The sequence below is a fragment of the Bombina bombina genome, chromosome 7, assembly GCF_027579735.1.
Source record: "Bombina bombina isolate aBomBom1 chromosome 7, aBomBom1.pri, whole genome shotgun sequence".
Classification (NCBI taxonomy): domain Eukaryota; kingdom Metazoa; phylum Chordata; class Amphibia; order Anura; family Bombinatoridae; genus Bombina; species Bombina bombina.
The window spans coordinates 319,285,792-319,308,374 of record NC_069505.1 but is presented as its reverse complement, the minus strand read 5'-3'; the positions used below and the strand labels follow the sequence as shown (position 1 = coordinate 319,308,374).

The 22,583-nt window shown below is 36.0% G+C and overlaps 1 protein-coding gene across 1 annotated transcript in view; it reads right to left on the bottom strand.

Moving 5' to 3' along the window:
- CPNE9 (copine family member 9) overlaps positions 1–22,583 on the bottom strand; it is a 929,037-nt gene that overhangs the window by 25,477 nt on the left and 880,977 nt on the right. The gene's annotated exons all lie outside the window — the stretch shown is intronic.

Here is a 22,583-nt window from a genome sequence, read left to right as displayed (position 1 = left end):
AGGAGCTGAGTAAGGAAGTGTTGCTGGAGCTAGAACAGGAGAAAATAGCTGAAGAAGAGACAAGGGAAAAGGAAACTGCAGAAGGAGAAGAACAGGTGCAGAAGAGGTTCACTGTTAATGGGTTAGACAAATTCTTTGCAGACCTTAACAGCATGCTGAAGAGTGTTGAAGAGATGGACCCAAACACTGAACGGTTTTCATTGATAGAGAGAAATGATCATACAGTGTTTTCTGCATAGAAAGAAATATTCAAGGAGAAGAAAAAGCAAACTAGGCAGACAACACTTGACATATTGCAGAAGAAGCCAACACCTCCAGAAGAAGAACCACAGCCAGTTCCTTCAGTCATTACAGGTCATGATATCACACCTAGCAGAAGAAGAGCCTCAGCCAGGTCCTTCAGTCATTGCAGGGCATGATATCACACCTCCAGAAGAAGAACCTCAGCCAGCCTCCTTCAGTCATTACAGGGCATGATATCACACCTCTAGAAGAAGAGCCTCAGCTAGTTCCTTCAGTCATTGGAGGGCATGATATCACACCTCCAGAAGAAGAGCCTCAGCTAGGTCCTTCAGTCATTGGAGGGCATGATATCACACTTCCAGAAAAAGAGCCTCAGCCAGGTCCTTCAGTCATCACAGGGCATGATATAACACCTTCCCAAGATGAGCCTCAGCCAGGTCCTTCAGGCATTACAGGACAGGTTATTGTCATTATTTGTGATAGTTCATCAGGGGAAATTATAGATCCTAAAATTATTAAAGTGGAACACTCTGAGGAAGCTGAGGACAGTGATGTGGATGATCTTGCTCCTCTTAGTTAAATTGCGTGTTCATAAAAGCTAAAAAAAGTGAAGAGATTAAAGTTCAAAATTTTAAAAAGTAGCCCAAATTAGGCTTATGTACAGCACCTACTGTACCCAACTCTAAAAAATAAAAGTATTTGTTGCACATACAGTTGTACATAAAGTGCAGTATCTTGTACCACCAACAGCCTACAACTTTAGCCCTGCAATCTACAATTGTCGTAAATACAAATTACATATTGCACATTGCCCTGTACTTTGCAAACTATGTATACAGTACTTTATATAGATTAATCGCAATTTCACAGAACGTATTGAGGACATTAAGTGACGCATACCTATATGTGTGTATATGTTTATATATATATTTATTTATCCATATTGATATATACTTTGGCATAGAGCACGTTCAGATTAGCGTTCTAGTGAAGGTCAGTAAATAATTTTGTAGCACATCACATAGAAGTCTGTTAGGTGAGGGATATAGTTCATACATACTGCCCGACCTCCAGATGTTAGTGGGCCTGAGGCTTTCATTCGAGAGCTACCTTTTTATAATCATTGTCTATTATTGAGGTTTTAGCAAAACAAAGCACACATACATCATCAAGGCATAAGTACAATAGTACATTAGATAAAGCAAAAAGATCACATAAGATAAACAATGTCAGATTCAGGAGAAAGAGAGCAACCTTTTTACTTACAACTTGTAACAGGAGTGCAAGAATAAAAAGCGCTATTGATTTAACTTAAACAGGGTTGCTCTTCATAGTGGTAATATTTTTGCTTTCCACTTGTAACTTAGGCCAAAGTGTTTAAAAAAATAATAATACAGTCACTTTAAGTGACCACTGATTGTTGGTTACATGTGATTGACAATCCTGATTGACTTATGTCTAGCACAAAATGGTCAGTGATTGCTGGGCACATGTGACTGCTGTTCTTAATTGACTTATTATGTGTAATGTCCAAGAAAAAAGGCCAGTGATCGGTGGGTACCTGTGGCTGGAAATCCCGATTGATTTATTATGTGTAGCGCCCAAGTGTAAAATGGACAATGATTGACTGGTATGCGTGACTGGCAATCCCCATTGACTTATTTTGTATGTAGCGTGAAGTAGAAAATGGCCAGTGATTGGCAGGTACGTGACTGCAAATCCTGATTGACATATTATGTGTAGCAATACAAATGTAGATTTCTGAACTGTCTAACTCAAAACCAGATATGGCCACCCTTACTAGTGGGGTCTCTCACAACTGACTCCACAATTTAGTCAAACAAGAAAAAGGAAAAAAGAAGGTGGCGCCTGCAGCAATCTGGCCACTATATACCTTGATACATAAAATTAATTGGTGCGCTAGAAAATCCAAGTTTTAAATTTAACCTTAAACCATTTTTAATTGTGTTATATTTTAGTGTTTGATTCACAATCTCCAATACGATTGTTTGTGACCAATTGATTGGTAGTGTAAACTAATACTAAATCCTTATATAATTAAGTGATTGTTGACCGGGGTCGTTTCTTAAACTTAAGTTTAAAGGTGTTTTTAAAAAGTGCAAGTGCTATTTAATTATTAATGTAGTGGTAATTGACTACGTTTTTCTAAAAACACTTCTGTTTAATAGTGCTTTAAAAGGTGCACGTGCTCTTGGCGTTATAAATTAATGAGTGTTCCTAAAAAATCCAAATAAGAAGAAGTTGATAGTAAGATACTCTAGAGAATAGATAGTTTAAAGTGATTTTGCACAGGTGTAACTGTATAAGAAATTCCAACTGAACTTGAACTAATCTCGTGCAAAAGGACATGCAGTTCCGTATTTAATTCTAAAAAGTGCTAGTATATAATTAGTGCGCCAATGGTCTGAAAATCCACTGTCTATATGACAGTGAGACACAATCACAGTGTTAAAAATCTAAATATATAACTGTACGATACAAATCGTTATAGAAAAATACCCCAATCAAATTATATTAGGATACAAATGAATTCTTAAGAAACAAATAAATTCTTCTTAGATATTAAAAGTGATAACATAATATAGTGGTGTCTTTGCAGCAAACACCCCAAAATAATAAGGTGATAAAACTGCAAGGGCACTGTAAATAATAAACACAGCAATGTGATAGAATTGTAAAATATTATAGTGAAAAAGTCCCAATGATCAAAGTTCAAAGTGTTACATATATGATGGGCGTAATGTCCAAATCACAGTAGGCAGGCTCTTCTCCAAAAGATCCCTGTTGGTGACCCAGGGGTGGATACTATATAGAAAAAAAGATAAAAGAAGGCGCCAACATAGTGCGGTTACCAATGGGATGGAACACGCTTAGTAAATAATACCAGGTACTCACAGGATGAAAGACACTTGAGAAGTGTCACAGGTGCCTCCTGGACTCTCAGAGTTGTCCAGCTAACTCCCACTCCACTGTGGTGGTAAGGTTCCGCTTGTCTCTACCGATTAGGATGGCTCCGCTAGTGGTTGTGGCTCCCAGCCAGTATTCCAATAGGACTCTCTTGCGGTTTCCCCAAATCCAGCTATCCAGTTAAAATCCGTGCTCTCCGGTGAGAGGTGATACAGCAAGGATAAAAGTGGTTTGTGACGGTGGTAACAAACTGTAAGTGAAATTTTGGATTAGGTCAGACAGATGACTTCTTCTATGAAGATTCTTCAATTGTTTAAAATATCCAAACCCTGGTAAATCAGTTTTGGATATAATTCTTATATGATCTTGCTGAAATTGCAAGATCATATAAGAATTATATCCAAAACTGATTTACCAGGGTTTGGATATTTTAAACAATTGAAGAATCTTCATAGAAGAAGTCATCTGTCTGACCTAATCCAAAATTTCACTTACAGTTTGTTACCACCGTCACAAACCACTTTTATCCTTGCTGTATCACCTCTCACCGGAGAGCACGGATTTTAACTGGATAGCTGGATTTGGGGAAACCGCAAGAGAGTCCTATTGGAATACTGGCTGGGAGCCACAACCACTAGCGGAGCCATCCTAATCGGTAGAGACAAGCGGAACCTTACCACCACAGTGGAGTGGGAGTTAGCTGGACAACTCTGAGAGTCCAGGAGGCACCTGTGACACTTCTCAAGTGTCTTTCATCCTGTGAGTACCTGGTATTATTTACTAAGCGTGTTCCATCCCATTGGTAACCGCACTATGTTGCCGTATTTAATTCTGTTTTGTAACGTTTGTCTAAGTATTAGTTAAGTACAAAATTTTCAAAAAACAAATAAAAACAAATAAAAATGATTACTAATCAAATTGCAAGAACAATAATTTATTTAATCGTAAGTACATATAACACATATTATAGATTAAAATTCATTGAATGTACCTTCAGAAGAATAAAAAATGCAAATTTTGGAGAGAAAAAGCACCGATGTAAAAAAAAAATACTTAAATATGCTTAAAAGTTGCCTAAATAGGCTTAAAAAAGTACCTTTCGTTAGCGCTTGGTATAAAGAGTTATAACCACATTAAATAAAAAAGTTGGAAGAATACCATGTATCAAAAAACAAATCTGTGTACACAGGCTTAGTAAATCAGATGTTTGGTTGTATAGAGGAACATTTGTCCCAAAAAACTGAAATAGCTTGTATTAGCTCTGTTCCGTTTTGTTATATCTTAGATAGTTACAGTCAGAGTATAACAATTTTTCAAAAAAGCAGACTTGTGTATCTTATTTCTTATTTGGATAAATGTCTTAATAATCGTGATGTTAATATTGGTTATGGGTAAGTAATTCTGTTATCCACAGTACCTTCATTTCTTTTTGAAGGTCTAAAGGTTTACCTTCCTACAGCGTCTGTAATTTGGTTTGATCTGTCCTCAATTCGGCTGTTTAGTCACATGGGTCTCGTAGACCAGTGATATTAGTTTTTTCCTTTGAAAAGTGCGCGCACTTTAATGGTTGGTTCCTGGTCTTCTCAGCCCCTCTCGCTATTCCTCCAATTACTCCGTGTATTAAATTTGTGTACGGCAGGCTTGGATGCAGCGGTCCTAGGAGCTATTTAGGCAGTAGTTTTCAGTCAGAGCTAGTTGGTAACATCCACGCACACACATCACGCACATCAGCTTCCACAAAGCCTTTATCAAGATAACCAATAGCTCTCTGTGTCCTCTTTTTATACCTCTTCCGTTTAACCCATTAGTTTCTGTATAGTATTTCCATTTAACTCCTTCATTGCTGTGTGTAATTGGATCCCAATGTTTCTCTTCTTGTTATATACATTATATTTCCAATGGTTCTCTAATGTATTCACGTCTGTTTATATGCAACTGATTCTCAATGTTTCTCTATCGATATATATGTCAATTTAGTATTATCTATTCTTCTCTGATTTATAAGCCAAAAATAAAAATAAGAAGATGTAAAAATAGAAATGAAAATTCGAATTATATATTTGTAGTAAGAACAATTTATGGAGATAAATTTTTTTATTTGTGCATTATAGCAGAGTAATTTTAAAATTATAAGGGAGATATGGAGATAGAAAATTGTTATTTGTTCACTATAGCGGAGTAATTTTAAAATTATAAGGGAGATGAGAAATAAACAATAAATATATAAGCATACATACTTGCTTTAAGAATATGTTTGCTTAGATACATTCTAATACTTCTAGACTCATTAAAGGTTATTGGTGCTTCAATTTTCCTTTCTTATGAAACATATCATTTGGGAATACCATTTAATAAATAAGTTTCCATACATTTATAAAGAATCTTGATTCATACTAGAATATGCTAGATTGGCATTCCTCTAAATTTGGTATTCAATCCCATACTTTAAGCTTAAGAACATCTATAATTTTGAGCAAGCTTAATTAACTATTCAAAGATACGTGTTTTTTTTATTTTTTTTAAAATAATTTATATTGAGGTTTACAAACATAGGTGACATCAAGTTTGCACAGTACAAAAGACATGTTAACACAAAATCTATGTAGGTTTATCTATAGATTCCAGGCTGGCCAATATTGGACCTTCAGAGTAACACAATATTTAACAATAGGTCTAAACCATAAATTACATGTCAACCATTAGCCCATGCCCAGATCTACATGTTAAGAGGCCTTCTAAGACTAACACATTAATATTACAAAATGCAATGCTATTTATGGCTTAATAACAAAAAGCAAAAATTTAAGGTGCAAACTACAAAACAAACCTCTTTTTCTTTATAGCATTATATCAAAGAACTCCCTATAATAAGTAGGAGGAAAGGTAAAGTACACCCCGACTAAGAGTTAGTGGCCACTTTTGGACCACGAATGTTATATAGGTATGGGGTGGAGATTGGGGGAATGTTAACAGGCCCCAATACTAAGACAAGATACTCTTTACAATTAAATTAAATAAGATAAAATAAAATAAAATAGCCCCCTAGAATACACAAGCAAGTAGAAGTTAGGCATACCCCAATTTAGAATCTGTGACCACTCTTGGGCCACGGGTTTTGAGTATAAACAAGGGGTAAAGATTAGGGAAATGTTAGTAGGTCCACTCTTGGAACCATTCTAGAGAAAGTAAAATAATAAAAAGGTATATAGGCCACTTTTGGGCCTCCATATATTTTTTAGTACAGCATAAATTGTGGATAATATTCATGATATATACAGGTATGCACATACTCTTTACAATTAAATAACTAGTCCCCCAGGGTATACATACAAGTTAGGCGAACCCCAACCAAGGATTTGTGAATAGCTACATATTGGACCTGCCTAAGCAGCACTAAGCATATCAGGGCCCTAACATATTCACATTATACTGTACATCATGAGATGCCCTACAACTAAAAGTGTTAGGAATAGCGATTAAGTGTCTAGCACCTACACACTAAATTAAATATTGATCATTCTATTGTAAGGGCTTAGAAAATCCCTTCTTGTCACGCAGGGTATAACATTATTGTAGGGGAGTCTGGAACATCCTAAATACATATGAGACAGGGCTATAAAAAATTAAACACATATGTAGATGTAATCTACCCATGCAGACCTGTGTAGAGATATATCAATTTCACTAACAACTGTGATGTATGTGAAACAGGTAATGTACTGATGCCGGAGTATTACCCCCAGCGATATTCATATATATCTCCCTACACAGACTTTTAGTAGCAGTTATGCTATAGTATGAAGACTCAGCCCAAGGGGCCCACAGCCTAATTTGCTTTACACTAGAGAGGACATTTTATCTCTTAGAGAGGAATATAATATACTGCAAACAAGTTACTGAAATATTTAGGAAGGGAGGCTAAGAGAATTAGTGGTAAACATTACGGCTAACCATACTTAGGTGCTTCTGCAACCAAAAATAGGCTGTATCTGCCCTGTGACAAGTGATACTTTATGTAGTAAATAGTGAGTAATAAACTAGAGTAGCAGCTCTCATCTTTTTCCCCCCTCTCCCTTCCCTTCTCCCAGTGGCAGATTAAACACTTAAAACAGTACAAACCGACAACTATTCTTACAGCATAAAACATAAAATGCAGTGCTTGTCATTAAGAGGAATTTTCCCCACAAAAAAGAAATAAAGATAAAAGATATCAAAAATATGTGTCTTTCCCAGATCAACACAGGATCACCCTATGCCAACCATAGGAATGACAGCGTCTCTTGGAAGCTTCCTGAATGACAGTACTTTGTGGGGCAGCCAGGGCTGTGTAGATGAGATTAAGTTTGCTCGACTCTCCTCACTGACATCCCCCCCTGCTGCTGTGTATACCATTTGTAATCCCGGGAGCTTCCCTAGAATTTCAGGAATGTGTGAAAGCACTTCTCCATGGAGATCAGGGAGCCCATCTTTCATACCCGTTAATAGCAAGCTGGCAGGTGATCTATTTTCCTCCCCCGAGCCGGTCTCAGCTAGGGTCATAGCACCGACCTTTTTGATAACTAACGTGTCCTCTTTTAAGCCAGGTTCAGCCAAAAGCATAACACTGCGCTTTGCAATAGGAGATAGGGAAATACTCTCAGGGAGTTGCATGAAGGTAGCTTGATCCCTTGTTTTTTCAGTATCTAGAGTAGCTAGGGGAGTCAGCACAGAACACCTGATGATTTTCTCTATGCCGCGTGGCTGCTCAATGTCGTCCTCAGCCCCTTCACAAGCAACAGCCAGTTCACTTCTCACAGCCTCGACATTTAGAAAAAGCTGATCGATTCTCTCAGTGATCTTCCTCTCATATTCATCCAAGAGAGATTAAAAGGCTTTACGTGGGTCCTCCATATGACAGCCGTACAAACAATACTCAAATATAATCTTTCTCATCTCTCCAAAAAGCTGCAGATTAAGTAGAGTTGCAGTAGACTAGTTGATACTGCTTTACCCCGGATCACGGGTGGGGAGGGGGGTTAAAAGGTAGGCCGCCGTCTCTAATATCAACGGTCCGGTCTGGAGAACTACCAATGTCACTTAGACAGTAATTATATCCTTAGGATCAGCACATGCTTCTTCATTAGAAATTATCAGTGATAATAGCAGATGTGGTATAGATCAGCAGATAATAGGCGGATTATCTCCATTTCATCAGCAGTCAGCAGATTTGTGACCGATCATGGCCGCTGCCCAGACACGCCCCCCCAAAGATACGTTTTTTAATTGCAAACTATTCATATAAATTGCTAGTTCGTTGAAAACAGACTTTTTAAATTCATAGTGTAGACATCATAAGGGTCATTTAGGGGGCATTGATTTATCTATCTTATCATCCCTATCATTAACAAAGAAACACACATAGATATATATATATATATATATATATATATATATATATATATATAGAAGGACTTATTTACATATATACACATATATACACACATATGCATATATATATATATATATATATATATACACATATACTCAGATACTCTAAAGGGGATACCAACTAAACATTTAATTCATATATAATTCTTCTATGTATTCCTGTTAAATTGCTAGTTTGGCCTCTTATATTAAACTATTTAGGTCAAATTCACTATTTAAACCTGAAGGATATAAGGTGCCAAAATTATAAATAAATTCTGCCTCTTTTTTAAAACGTTTTTGTTCCATGTTACCTCTTCTACTATCTTTCTTTACTTTAAATATTCCCCAATATTTCATTGTTTCTATTTTTGCTGTTTTGTTTTTCTTTGAAATGTCTATATAGTGCCGTGTCTTCTCTCTCGTGTTCTATTGCTAGAGTGTCTTCCCTGATTCGGTCTCTCAATTTGCGACTTGTTTGTCCAAAGTATTTCAAATTACAGTCACATTGTATCATATGCAGTATATTATATTTGTATCAATGCATTTGATCATTTCTTGGATTGTAGTTATTTTGCCATTTTTATCTGATTTAATAGTCTTTCTTTTATTACTGTATTTGCATGATTTGCAATTGTGGCATGGAAAAAAAACCTTTTATTTCAGAGCCTCCCATATCTCTAGTGATGTTTTTTTTGGTTTGTGTACGATATTCACTTGGAGCTAATATATTCTTAAAGTTCTTAGCCTTTCTATAAATGAATCTAGGGTGATCTCCAAGTTGTTTTCCAATAATGGGATCCTTTTGTAAAAGGTGCCAGTGTTTGTTAATTATTCTTCTAAACATTTTATGTTGTGAAGAATAATTAGTTATGATGGGTATTTCCAATTTTTTCTGTATTACTAAAATTATCCTGGTATTTATTCTTTTGCTTTTTCTTATTTCTCATTGGTAATGTTTCCCTATCTACTTGTTTAATTTCATCAATTATAGAACTTATTTTTGTCGTATCATAACCTTTTTCTTCAAATCTTTCAGCTAATATTTTGCATTGTTCTTCATAAATTTTTAACTTGGAACAGTTTTTTCTAATCCTTAATATTTGTCCTTTGGGAATATTTCTCTTCCAGTTATCATGATGACAGCTACCATAATCAATATAATTATTTGAATCAACTTTTTTAAAGTGGGTTTTTGTCTCAATATTATCATTTATTATTTCTAATTCTATATCCAAGTAGCTTATCTTCTGTTTACTATATTCATGTATAAATATCAGACCGAACCTATTGGTATTAAGATCTTCAAAGAAAATTTCTAAAAGTTCAGTATCTCCTTTCCATATAATAAACAAATCGTCTATATACCATTTATAGAGCACAAGGTTCGCACCCCATGGAGAAGAGTAGATTATTTCTTCCTCTACCATCCCCATGAAAAGATTGACATAACTGGGTGCGAACCTTGTGCCCATTGCTGTCCCTTTTGTTTGTAGATAGAAGGTATCTTCAAATCTGAAATAATTTTTGTTCAATATGAAATCGATACATTGAATAATGAATTTTCCTTGAGTCTCTGTCATCTTTTCATCTGTCTTTATATATTTACTAATGGCTTGTATTCCTAATGTATACTAGTGTACAGTGCACTCACATCACATGTGACTAATATCAAATTATCTTCCCATTTTATATCTTTTATACTGTTTACAAAGTGTGTTGAGTCTGATAAATGTGACAGTAAGTTTTTATATAGTTCTGTAAAAAGTAATCAACATATTGAGATAAGTTTGAGGTTATAGAGTCTATGCCAGAAATTATTGGGCGACCAGGGGGATTTATGAGACTTTTATGAACCTTTGGTAAGAAGTAAAATATTGGGGTTCTAAAATATTTAGTTAGTAAAAATGCATATTCTGAATTATCAATCAATTTCTCTTTTTCTTGTTTAACTAAATTGTGGAGTCAGTTGTGAGAGACCCCACTAGTAAGGGTGGCCATATCTGGTTTTGAGTTAGACAGTTCATAAATCTACATTTGTATCTTTACACTTCTCACTAAATTTGAACAGTTATACTCATATATACCACAATGGAACTATTTAAAACAAGAGATAACTTACTATCAATTATAGAATATACAAACCAACAAGTGAACAGACAGAAAGAGGAAGAGCAATTAATTCATCTCAATAGAAAATCTTGAAAAATCGTTATCAAAAGAACTTAGGATAAAAACAGAATTAAAATTTATGGAAAAATACATAAATGACAAAATGGTACCAAGAGGGTTAAGGCTCAAAAGAGATTGTACATTTGACCTTAAACAAAACTTAGTAGAAGAATGGTATGGAGTTCTTGCAAATGCATCGCTAGATTTAATTAAAATAATTATTAAAGCAAGGAAGGAAGCCATACAGGAAATAGGAGAAGAGATAAATAAACAAAAGGAAATATTAGAATCAAAGAAAAAAGATACAATAGACAAAGAAAGGCAAAGAGAAATTAGTCTAAGGTTAGAAGAATTAAACAAAGATATTTTATATACTAAATGGAACAAATATGAAAGAGAGCAGGAAGACTATCAATCAGATAAAGTGGGGACAGATACAAATAACACAAAAATGAATATGATATTATTTAGTAAAAAAAGACTAGAGAAACAATCCCAACAAGAAAATGATACTCAAGAACAATATAAATTAGATAATAAGCAAAGATCAGACTATAACAAGGGTCACATAGACTATCGAACCAACGAATATAGGACAGATAATTTTAGAAGCAACAAAAATGAAGACTACAGACAACATAGGCCACTAGAATATAATAGAAAGAATAATAGTCAATATTACGCGTAAATGGGAACACCTACAGAAGAAATGAAAATGTTAGAGGGAATTACTATCCTAAACAATATCATTATTATAGCTCTGACAGGAATATAAGGAATGATAGACAGGATAGACAAGATAGGAATAATTTTTATCACCAAGGAGGATTTAATAGGAAATTAGATGATAGAAATAAATATGATGATTGGGGATGGTATGATAGAGAAAGGAGGGGAAAAAAAAGGAGGATATAATAGAAACAGAGATGATAGAACAGAGCAAAGAGACTATAGAAGAAAAGAAGACAATGACAGGGAAAAATGGAGACTCCCAATGAGTAATAGATATGAAATATTAAATGAATATAGGAATGAACCGAGCCCTAAAGAACAAACGTACAATACACCTAGTACCTCAAAGGATTTTTTAGAACGAGGCTACGAAAGAGCCAATTATCCCCCCAAGGGGAAAAGAAGAAGAGAGGGAGTAGAGGGAGAGGAAACAAATTATATAAATAATTAAATACTGAAAAAGGAACAGTTAAAACAGGGATTTTCAGTCTAAGTGGGAGTCCATTAACAAAAGATGAAGAGAATGTTCTCAGTAAGGGCCTATCTTTTGCCCCTACAACAAAACTAAATAAATTCGAACACTTGATCCATATTAACCAATTTATTAGAAAAGTTACACTGAAAAAATATTTCATTAAAAATCCAATTTTAAAAAACAGTGAGATAACAAACTCGATCAATCAACAATATATACACATAGGGTTGAAACCAAAATCAACCTTTTTTTCCTACCCAAGAAAAAGGCAATTTTATTGAATCCTTTAAAAAAATTGTTAAAATAGACCTAGAGAAACTAAATACTGATAATAATAAATGTGTAAATTGGAACCTTAATAAAAAGGAGAAAGAAGCTTTAAAGGGACATGAAACCCAAATTTTTTCTTTCGTGATTTAGAAAGAGCATGCCATTTTAAATAACTTTCTAATTTACTTCTAATATCTAATTTGCTTCATTCTCTTGATATCACTTGCTGAAAGGCATATCTAGATATGCTCAGAAGCTGCTTATTGGTTGCTGCACATAGAGGCCTTGTGTGATTGGCTCACACATGTGCATTGATATTTTTCAACAAAGGATATCTAAAGAATTGAGCAAATTAGATAATAGAAGTAAATTGGAAAGTTGTTTAAAATTGCATGCTGTATCTGAATCATGAAAGTTTAATTTTGACTAGATTGTTCCTTTAAAAACTTTACAATCTAGAAAGGACATAGTAATAAAGCAAGCTGATAAGGGTGGAGGAACAGTAATTATGAAAAATATAGATTATCTAAAAGAAGCACATAGACTATTGGGGGGCACGAGCACCTATAAAAAAATTGAAAAACGACCCTGGAGATATTTACTATACACAACAAAACTAGATGATGCACTAAAAGAGAAATTGATTGATAATTCAGAATATGCATTTCTCTTGTTAAGTGTATCCAGTCCACGGATCATCCATTACTTATGGAATATATTCTCCTTCCCAACAGGAAGCTGCAAGAGTCCACCCACAGCAAAGCTGCTATATAGCTCCTCCCCTAACTGCCATATTCAGTCATTCTCTTGCAAGCCTCAACATAGATAGGAGGTCGTGAGAGTCTGTGGTGCTTTCTACTTAGTTTATTCTTCAATCAAAAGTTTGTTATTTTTAAATGGCACCGGAGTGTGCTGTTTATCTCAGGCAGTATTTGGAAGAAGAATCTGCCTGCGTTTTTCTATGATCTTAGCAGACGTAACTAAGATCCATTTGCTGTTCTCACACATTCTGAGGAGTGAGGTACTTCAGAGGGGGAATGGCGTGCAGGTTTTCCTGCAGATAAGGTATGTGCAGTAAAATATTTTTCTAGGAATGGAATTGACTAAGAAAATACTGCTGATACCGAAGTAATGTAAGTAAAGCCTTAAATGCAGCGATAGCGACTGGTATCAGGCTTATTAATAGAGATACATACTCTTGTAAAAATGTGTTTTAAAACGTTTGCTGGCATGTTTAATCGTTTTTTAACATACGTTTGGTGATAAAACTTATTGGGGCCTAAGTTTTTTCCACATGGCTGGCTTAAATTTTGCATAGAAACAGTTAACTGAAGCTTCCCACTGTTGGCTGTGGCAGTTTGTTGTGTCTGTTTTTAAAAACGTCTATGTCATTTTTTTTTTTTTTTTTTATCTGTTTTTTGCATTAAGGGGTTAATCATCCATTTGCAAGTGGGTGCAATGCTCTGTTACCTTATTACATGTACTGTAAAAATTTCGTTTGTTTTACTGCCTTTTTTTTCACTGTTTTTCAAATTTTGACAAAATTTGTTTCTCTTAAAGGCACAGTAACGTTTTATATATTTGCTTGTTAACTTGATTTAAAGTGTTTTCCAAGCTTACTAGTCTCATTATTAGTCTGTTCTAACATGTCTGACATAGAGGAAGCTCTGTGTTCATTATGTTTTAAAGCCATGGTGGAACCCCATCTTAGAATGTGTACCAGATGTACTGATTTCATGTTAAACAATAAAGATCATTTTTTGTCTTTAAAAACATTATCACCAGAGGATTCTGTCGTGGGGGTAGTTATGCCGACTAACTCTCCCCACGTGTCAGACCTTTTGACTCCCGCTTTAGGGACTCACGCTCAAATGGCGCCAAGTACATCAAGGGCACCCATAGCGTTTATTTTACAAGACATGGCAAAGGTGGTGAATAATATTCTGGCAGCAGTATTAGTCAGACTACCTGAAATTAAAGGAAAGCAGTTAGCTCTGGGGGTAGATACAGAGCATACAGACGCTTTAAGAACCATGTATGATACTACCTCACAATATGCTTAGTCTGTGGGTGATTTTTTTTGACTCAGGGAAGATGATTTAACCTGGTTCTGATATTTCTACATTTAAAATTTATGCTTGAGAACCTCCACTTGTTGCTCAGGGAGGCTTTGGCTGCTCTGAATGAATGTGTACAATCGCAGGGCCAGAGAAATTGTGTAGACTGGATAAATAATATGCAGTGCCGGTGTGTACTGATGTTTTTCCAATACCTAAAGAGGTTTACTAAATTTTTTTTAATAAGGAATGGGATAGACCAGGTGTGCCGTTCTCTTCCCCTCCTATTTTTTAGAAGAATGTTTTCTAATAGTTACCACCACACGGGACTTCTGGCAGACAGTTCCTAAGGTGGAGAGAAGAGTTTCTACTCTAGCTAAGCGTACCACTACCTCTGACGAGGACAGTTGTGCTTTTTAGATCCAATGGATAAAAAATGTTTATTCAACAGGGTTTTATCCTGCAGCCCCTTGCATACATTGCTTCTGTCACTGCTGCTGCGGCATTCTGGGTTGAGTCTCTTGATGAGGCTTTACAGTTAAGCGACTCCATTGGATGAATATATTTGACAAGCTTATGCTAGCCAATTCCTTTGTTTTCTGATGCCTTGTTCATTTGACTAGACTAACGGCTAAGAATTCTGTTTTTTACTATACTGGCGCGCAGAGCGCTATGGCTTATATCATGGTCAGCTGTCGTGACTTTAATAAATAAGCTACTTAACTTCCCTTCAAGGGGCAGACCCTATTCGGGCCTGGTTTGAAGGAGATTATTGCTTATATCACTGGAGGAAAAGGTCATGCCCTTCCTCAGGATAGGTCTAAATCAAGGGCAAAAAAAAAAAAAGTCTAATTTTCGTACCTTTTAAAAACTTCAGGGCAGGTGTGGCATCCTCTTCCTCTAAGGCAAAACAAGAGGGAATTTTTGCTCAGTCCAAGGCGGTCTGGAGACAATCGGACCTGGAACAAAGATAAGCAGGCCAAGGAGCCTGCTGCTGCCTCTAAGGCAGCATGAAGGAACGGACCCCTATCCGGTAACGGATCCTATAGGGAGCAGACTTTCATTCTTTGCCCAGGCGTGGGCAAGAGATGCCCAGGATCCCTAGGCATTGGAATTTATATCCCAGAGATATCTTCTGGATTTCAAAGATTCCCCCCCAAAAAAAGGGGAGATTTCGCCTTTCACAATTATCTGCAAACCAGATAAAGAAGGAGGCATTCTTACATTGTGTACGAGATCCATCCAGTTCCAAGAGAGGAACAGGGACAGAGTTTTTACTCAAATCTGTTTGTGGTTCCCAAGGAGAGGGAACCTTTAGACCTATTTTGGATCTAAAGATCTTAAACAAATTCCTCAGAATTCCGTCATTTAAGATGGAAACTATTCGTACCATCTTAACTATGATCCAGGAGAGTCAATAGAGGACTACAATGGATTTGAAGGATGCTTATCCTCACATTGTGATGCATAAAGATCACCATCGTTTTTCAGGTTTGCCTTTCTAGACAGGCATTACCAGTTTGTAGCTCTTTCCTTTGGGATATCTACAGCCCCAAGAATCTTTATGGAGGTTCTGGGGTCGCTTTGGCGGTCCTTAGACCGCGGGGCATAGAAGTGGCCCCTTATTTAGACGACATCCTGATACAGGCGTCAAACATCCAAATTGCCCAGTCTCATACGGACGTAGTACTGGCATTTCTGAGATCACATGGGTGGAAAGTGAACAAGGAAAGAGTTCTCTATCCCCAATCTCAAGGGTTTCCCTCCTAGGGACTCTGATAGATTCTGTAGAAATGAAAATTTACCTGACGGAGTCCAGGTTGTCAAAGTTTCTAAATTTCTGCCGTGTTTTTTTCATCCCATCCGCGCCCTTCGGTGGCTCAGTACATGAATGAAATCGGCTTAATGGTAGCGGCAAGGGACATAGTACCGTTTGCACGTCTACATTTCAGACCGCTGCAACTATGCATGCTCAGTCAGAGGAACGGGGATTACACAGATTTGTCCCCCTGTTAAACCTGGACCAAGAGACCAGAGATTCTCTTCTCTGGTGACTATGTCGGGTCCATCTGTCCAAGGGTATGACCTTCCGCAGGTCAGATGGGACAATTGTTACAATAGATGCCAGCCTTTTAGGTTGGGATGCAGTCTGGAACTCCCTGAAGGCTCAGGGATAGTGGACTTAGGAGGAGACCCTCCTTCTAATAAATATTCTGGAACTGGGAGTGATATTCCATGCTCTTCAGACTTGGCCTCAGTTAGCAACTCTGAGGTACATCATACTCAGTCGGACAATATACACGACTGTGCCTTACATCAGCCATCAAGGGGGAACAGAAGTTCCCTAGCGATGTTAGAAGTCTTACAATAATTCACTGGACAGAGACTCACTCTTGTCTATCAGCTATCCATATCCCAGGTGTTGAGAACTGGGAGGTGGATTTTCTAAGTCGGCAGACTTTTCTTCCGGGGGAGTGGGATTTCCTCCGGAGGTCAAGACCAAGCAGGAGAGGGCTTTGGTGTTTTTGACAGCGCCTGCGTAGCCACGCAGGACCTGGTATGCAGATCTGGTGGACATGTCATCCTTTCCATCACGGTCTCTGCTTCTGAGACAGGTCCCTCTACCTCAGAGTCCTTTCAACCATCTAAATAGAATCAATCTGAGATGGACTGCCTGGAGACTGAACGCTTGATGTTATCAAAGCATGGCTTCTCCGAGTCAGTCATTGATACCTTAATACAGACATGAAAGCCTGTCTCTAGGAAAATTGAACATAGATATGGTGTAAATATCTGATTGTTATGAATCCAAGGGTTACTCATGGAGTAAAGTCTGGATTCCCAGGATATTATCTTTTCTCCAAGATGTTTTTGAGAAAAGGGTTGTCAGCTAATTCCTTAAAAGGGGACAGATTTTTACTCTGTCTATTTTTTTGCACAAGCGTCTGGCAGGTATTCTAGACGTTCAGGCATTTGGTCAGGCTTTGGTTAGATCCAAGCCTGTGTTTAAAACTGTTGCTCCGCCATGGAGCTTAAACCTGATTCTTAAGGTTCTTCAAGAAGTTCCATTTGAACCTTTTTTGTTCCATAGATATCAATCTTTATCTTGGAAAGTTCCTTTTGGGTAGCTAATTCCTCGACTCGTAGAGTCTCCAAGTTACCTGTGTTACAATGTGATTCTCCTTATCTGGTCCTTCGTACGGATAAGGTAGTCCTGCGTACCAACCTGGGTTTTTTCCTAAGGTGGTATCTAACAAGTACATCACTCAAGAGATAGTTGTTCCATGCTTGTATCCTAATCCTTCCTCAAAGAAGGAACGTCTATTACACAATATTGGACGTGGTTTGTGCTTTAAAGTTTTACTTACAAGCTACTACAGTTTTCATCAAACGTTCACCTTGTTTGTTGTCTATTCTGGACAGAGGAGAGGTCAAAAGACTTCAGCAGCCTCTCTGTCTTTTTGGTTAAAAAGCATAATTCATTTAGCTTATGAGACTGCTGGACAGCAGCCTCCTGAAGGGATTACAGCTCATTCTACTAGAGCTGTGGTTTTCACTTGGGCCTTTTTTAAATGTGGCTTCTGTTGAACAGATTTACAAGACGGAGTCTTGGTCTGCGCTTCATACTTTTCAAATTTAACAAATTTGATACCTTGCTTCTTCGGAGGCTATTTTTGGGAGAAAGGGTTTTTTACAGGCAGTGGTAACTTCCGTTTAAGTACCTGCCTTGTCCCTCCCATCATCCGTGTACTTTAGCTTTGGTATTGGTATTCCATAAGTAATGGATGATCCGTGGACTGGATACACTTAACAAGAGAAAACATAATTTATGCTTACCTGATAAATTTATTTCTCTTGTAGTGTATCCAGTCCACGGCCCGCCCTGTCACTTTAAGGCAGGTAATTTTTTCATTTGAACTACAGTCACCACTGCACCCTATGGTTTTTCCTTTCTCTGCATGTTTTCGGTCGAATGACTGAATATGGCAGTTAGGGGAGGAGCTATATAGCAGCTTTGCTGTGGGTGGACTCTTGCAGCTTCCTGTTGGGAAGGAGAATATATTCCATAAGTAATGGATGATCCGTGGACTGGATACACTACAAGAGAAATAAATTTATCAGGTAAGCATAAATTATGTTTTTTACTAACTAAACATTTTAGAACCCCAATATTTTACTTCTTACCAAAGGTTCATAAAAGTCTCATAAATCCCCCTGGCCGCCCAATAATTTCTGGCATAGACTCTATAACCTCAAACTTATCTCAATATGTTGATGACTTTTTACAGAACTATGTAAAAAACTTACTGTCACATTTATCAGACTCAACACACTTTCTAAACAGTATAAAAGATAAAAAATGGGAAGATTTGATATTAGTCACATGTGATGTGAGTGCACTGTACACTAGTATAGATCACACATTAGGAATACAAGCCATTAGTAAATATATAAAGGCAGATGAAAAGATGACAGAGACTCAAGGAAAATACATTATTCAATGTATCGATTTCATATTGAACAAAAATTATTTCAGATTTGAAGATACCTTCTATCTATAAACAAAAGGGACAGCAATAGGCACAAGGTTCGCACCCAGTTATGCCAATCTTTTCATGGGGATGAGGAAGAAATAATCTACTCTTCTCCATGGGGTGTGAACCTATAAATGGTATATAGACAATGTGTTTATTATATGGAAAGGAGATACTGAACTTTTAGAAATTTTCTTTGAAGAACTTAATACCAATTGGTTTGGTCTGATATTTATACATGAATATAGTAAACAGAAGATAAGCTACTTGGATATAGAATTAGAAATAATAAATGATAATATTGAGACAAAAACCCACTTTAAAAAAGTCGATTTGAATAATTATGTTGATTATGGTAGCTGTCATCATGATAACTGGAAGAGAAAAATTCCCAAAGGACAAATATTAAGGATTAGAAAAAACTGTTCCAAGTTAAACATTTATGAAATGCAATCCAAAATCTTAGCTGAAAGATTTGAAGAAAAAGGTTATGATACGACAAAAATAAGTTCTATAATTGATGAAATTAAACAAGTAGATAGGGAAACATTACCAATGAGAAATAAGAAAAAGCAAAAGAATAAATACCAGGATAATTTTAGTAATACAGAAAAAATTGGAAATACCCATCATAACTAATTATTCTTCACAACATAAAATGTTTAGAAGAATAATTAACAAACACTGGCACCTTTTACAAAAGAATCCCATTATTGGAAAACAACTTGGAGATCATCCTAGATTCATTTATAGAAAGGCTAAGAACTTTAAGAATATATTAGCTCCAAGTGAATATCGTACACAAACCAAAAAAAACATCACTAGAGATATGGGAGGCTCTGAAATAAAAGTTTTTTTCCATGCCACAATTGCAAATCATGCAAATACAGTAATAAAAGAAAGACTATTAAATCAGATAAAAATGGCAAAATAACTACAATCCAAGAAATGATCAAATGCACTGATACAAATATAATATACTGCATATGATACAATGTGACTGTAATTTGAAATACTTTGGACAAACAAGTCGCAAATTGAGAGACCGAATCAGGGAAGACACTCTAGCAATAGAACACGAGAGAGAAGACACGGCACTATATAGACATTTCAAAGAAAAACATAACAGCAAAATAGAAACAATGAAATATTGGGGGATATTTAAAGTAAAGAAAAATAGTAAAAGAGGTAACATTGAACAAAAACTTTTTTTAAAAAAGAGGCAGAATTTATTTATAATTTGGCACCTTATATCCTTCAGGTTTAAATAGTGAATTTGACCTAAATAGTTTAATATAAGAGGTCAAACTAGCAATTTAACAGGAATACATAGAAGAATTATATATGAATTAAATGTTTAGTTGGTATCCCCTTAAGAGTATCTGAGTATATTTATATATATATATATATATATATATATATATATATATATATATATATATATATATATATATATGCATATGTGTGTATATATGTGTATATATGGAAATAAGTCCTTATATATACAAGGAGACTTGAATAGATTAGAGAACCATTGGAAATATAATGTATATAACAAGAAGAGAAACATTGGGATCCAATTACACACAGCAATGAAGGAGTTAAATGGAAATACTATACAGAAACTAATGGGTTAAATGGAAGAGGTATAAAAAGAGGACACAGAGAGCTATTGGTTATCTTGATAAAGGCTTTGTGGAAGCCGATACGCGTGGATGTTACCAACTAGCTCTGACTGAAAACTACTGTCTAAATAGCTCCTAGGACCGCTGAATCCAAGCCTGCCGTACAAAAATGTAATACACGGAGTAATTGGAGGAATAGCGAGAGGGGCTGAGAAGACCAGGAACCAACCATTAAAGTGCGCACACTTTTTAAAGGAAAAACCTAATATCACTGGTCTACGAGACCCATGTGACTAAACAGCCGAATTGAGGACAGATCAAACCAAATTACAGACGCTGTAGGAAGGTAAACCTTTAGACCTTCAAAAAGAAATGAAGGTACTGTGGATAACAGAATTACTTACCCATAACCAATATTAACATCACGATTATTAAGACATTTATCCAAGTAAGAAATAAGAGGATACAAGAGTCTGCTTTTTTGAAAAATTGTTATACTCTGACTGTTAACTATCTAAGATATAACAAAATGGAGCTAATACAAGCTATTTCAGTTTTTTGCAACAAATGTTCCTCTGTACAACCAAACATCTGATTTACTAAGCCTGTGTACACAGATTTGTTTTTGATACATGGTATTCTTCCAACTTTTTTACTTAATGTGGTTATAACTTTTTATACCAAGCGCTAACGAAAGGTACTTTTTTAAGCCTATTTAGGCAACTTTTAAGCATATTTAAGTATTTTTTTTAACATCTGTGCTTTTTTCTCCAAAATTTGCATTTTTTATTCCTCTGAAGGTACATTCAATGAATTTTAATCTATAATATGTGTTAGATATACTTACGATTAAATAAATTATTGTTCTTGCAATTTGATTTGTAATCATTTTTATTTGTTTTTTGAAATTTTGTATTTAACTAATACTTAGACAAACGTTACAAAACTGAATTAAATACAGAACTGGATGTAATTCTTTTGCACGAGATTAGTTCAAGTTCAGTTGGAATTTCGTATACAGTTACACCTGTGCAAAATAACTTTAAACTATCTACTCTCTAGAGTATCTTACTATCAACTTCTTCTTATTTGGATTATTTAGGAACACTCATTAATTTATAATGCCCAGAGCACGTGCACCTTTTAAAGCACTATTAAATAGAAGTGTTTTTAGAAAAACGTAGTCAATTACCACTAAATTAATAATTAAATAGCACTTGCACTTTTTAAAAACACCATTAAACTTAAGTTTAAGAAACGACCCAGTCAACAATCACTTAATTATATAAGGATTTAGTATTAGTTTACACTACCAATCAATTGGTCACAAACAATCGTATTGGAGATTGTGAATCAAACTCTAAAATATAACACAATTAAAAACGGTTTAAGGTTAAATTTAAAACTTGGATTTTCTAGTGCACCAATTCATTTTATGTATCAAGGTATATAGTGGCCAGATTGCTGCAGGCGCCCCCTTCTTTTTTCCTTTTTCATATTATGTGTAGCGCCCAAATGTAAAATGGAAGATTGCCAGGGAAATGTGACTGTCAATCCTGTATAACTGTCCAGACATATTCTGCTTGAGAGCTGCAATGCTTGCTCTTCCTAAGCGAGCAGACTTTTGCAGGCGTTAAATAGTTAAAGGGATACAGCAATCCGCCCAATCGAATACAATCTGGCTGATTGACACCCCCTGCTAGCGGCCGATTGACCGCAAATCTGCAGGGGTGGTATTGAGCCTGCAGTTCACAAGCACTACTGGTGCAATGATAAATGCCGACAGCATATGCTGTTGGCATTTATCGATGTGCGACAGACATGATACGCTATATCGGATTATGTCTATCAGTACATTACTAAATGGACCCCGTGCTATCTTTATTTTAAAAAGCAGGAATGAAAGTTTAGTAACCAGCCCATCTTTTGGTTCAGCACCCTGGATAGTGCTTGCTGATTAGTGGCTACAATTACCCACCAATCAGCAAGCGCTACCCAGGTGCTGAACCTAAAATGGGCTCCTAAGCTTTTATTTCTGCTTTTCAAATAAAGATACCAAGAGAATGAAGAAAAATTGGTAATAGGAGTAAATTAGAAAGTTGCTTAAAATTGCATGCTCTATCTGAATCATGAAAGAAAA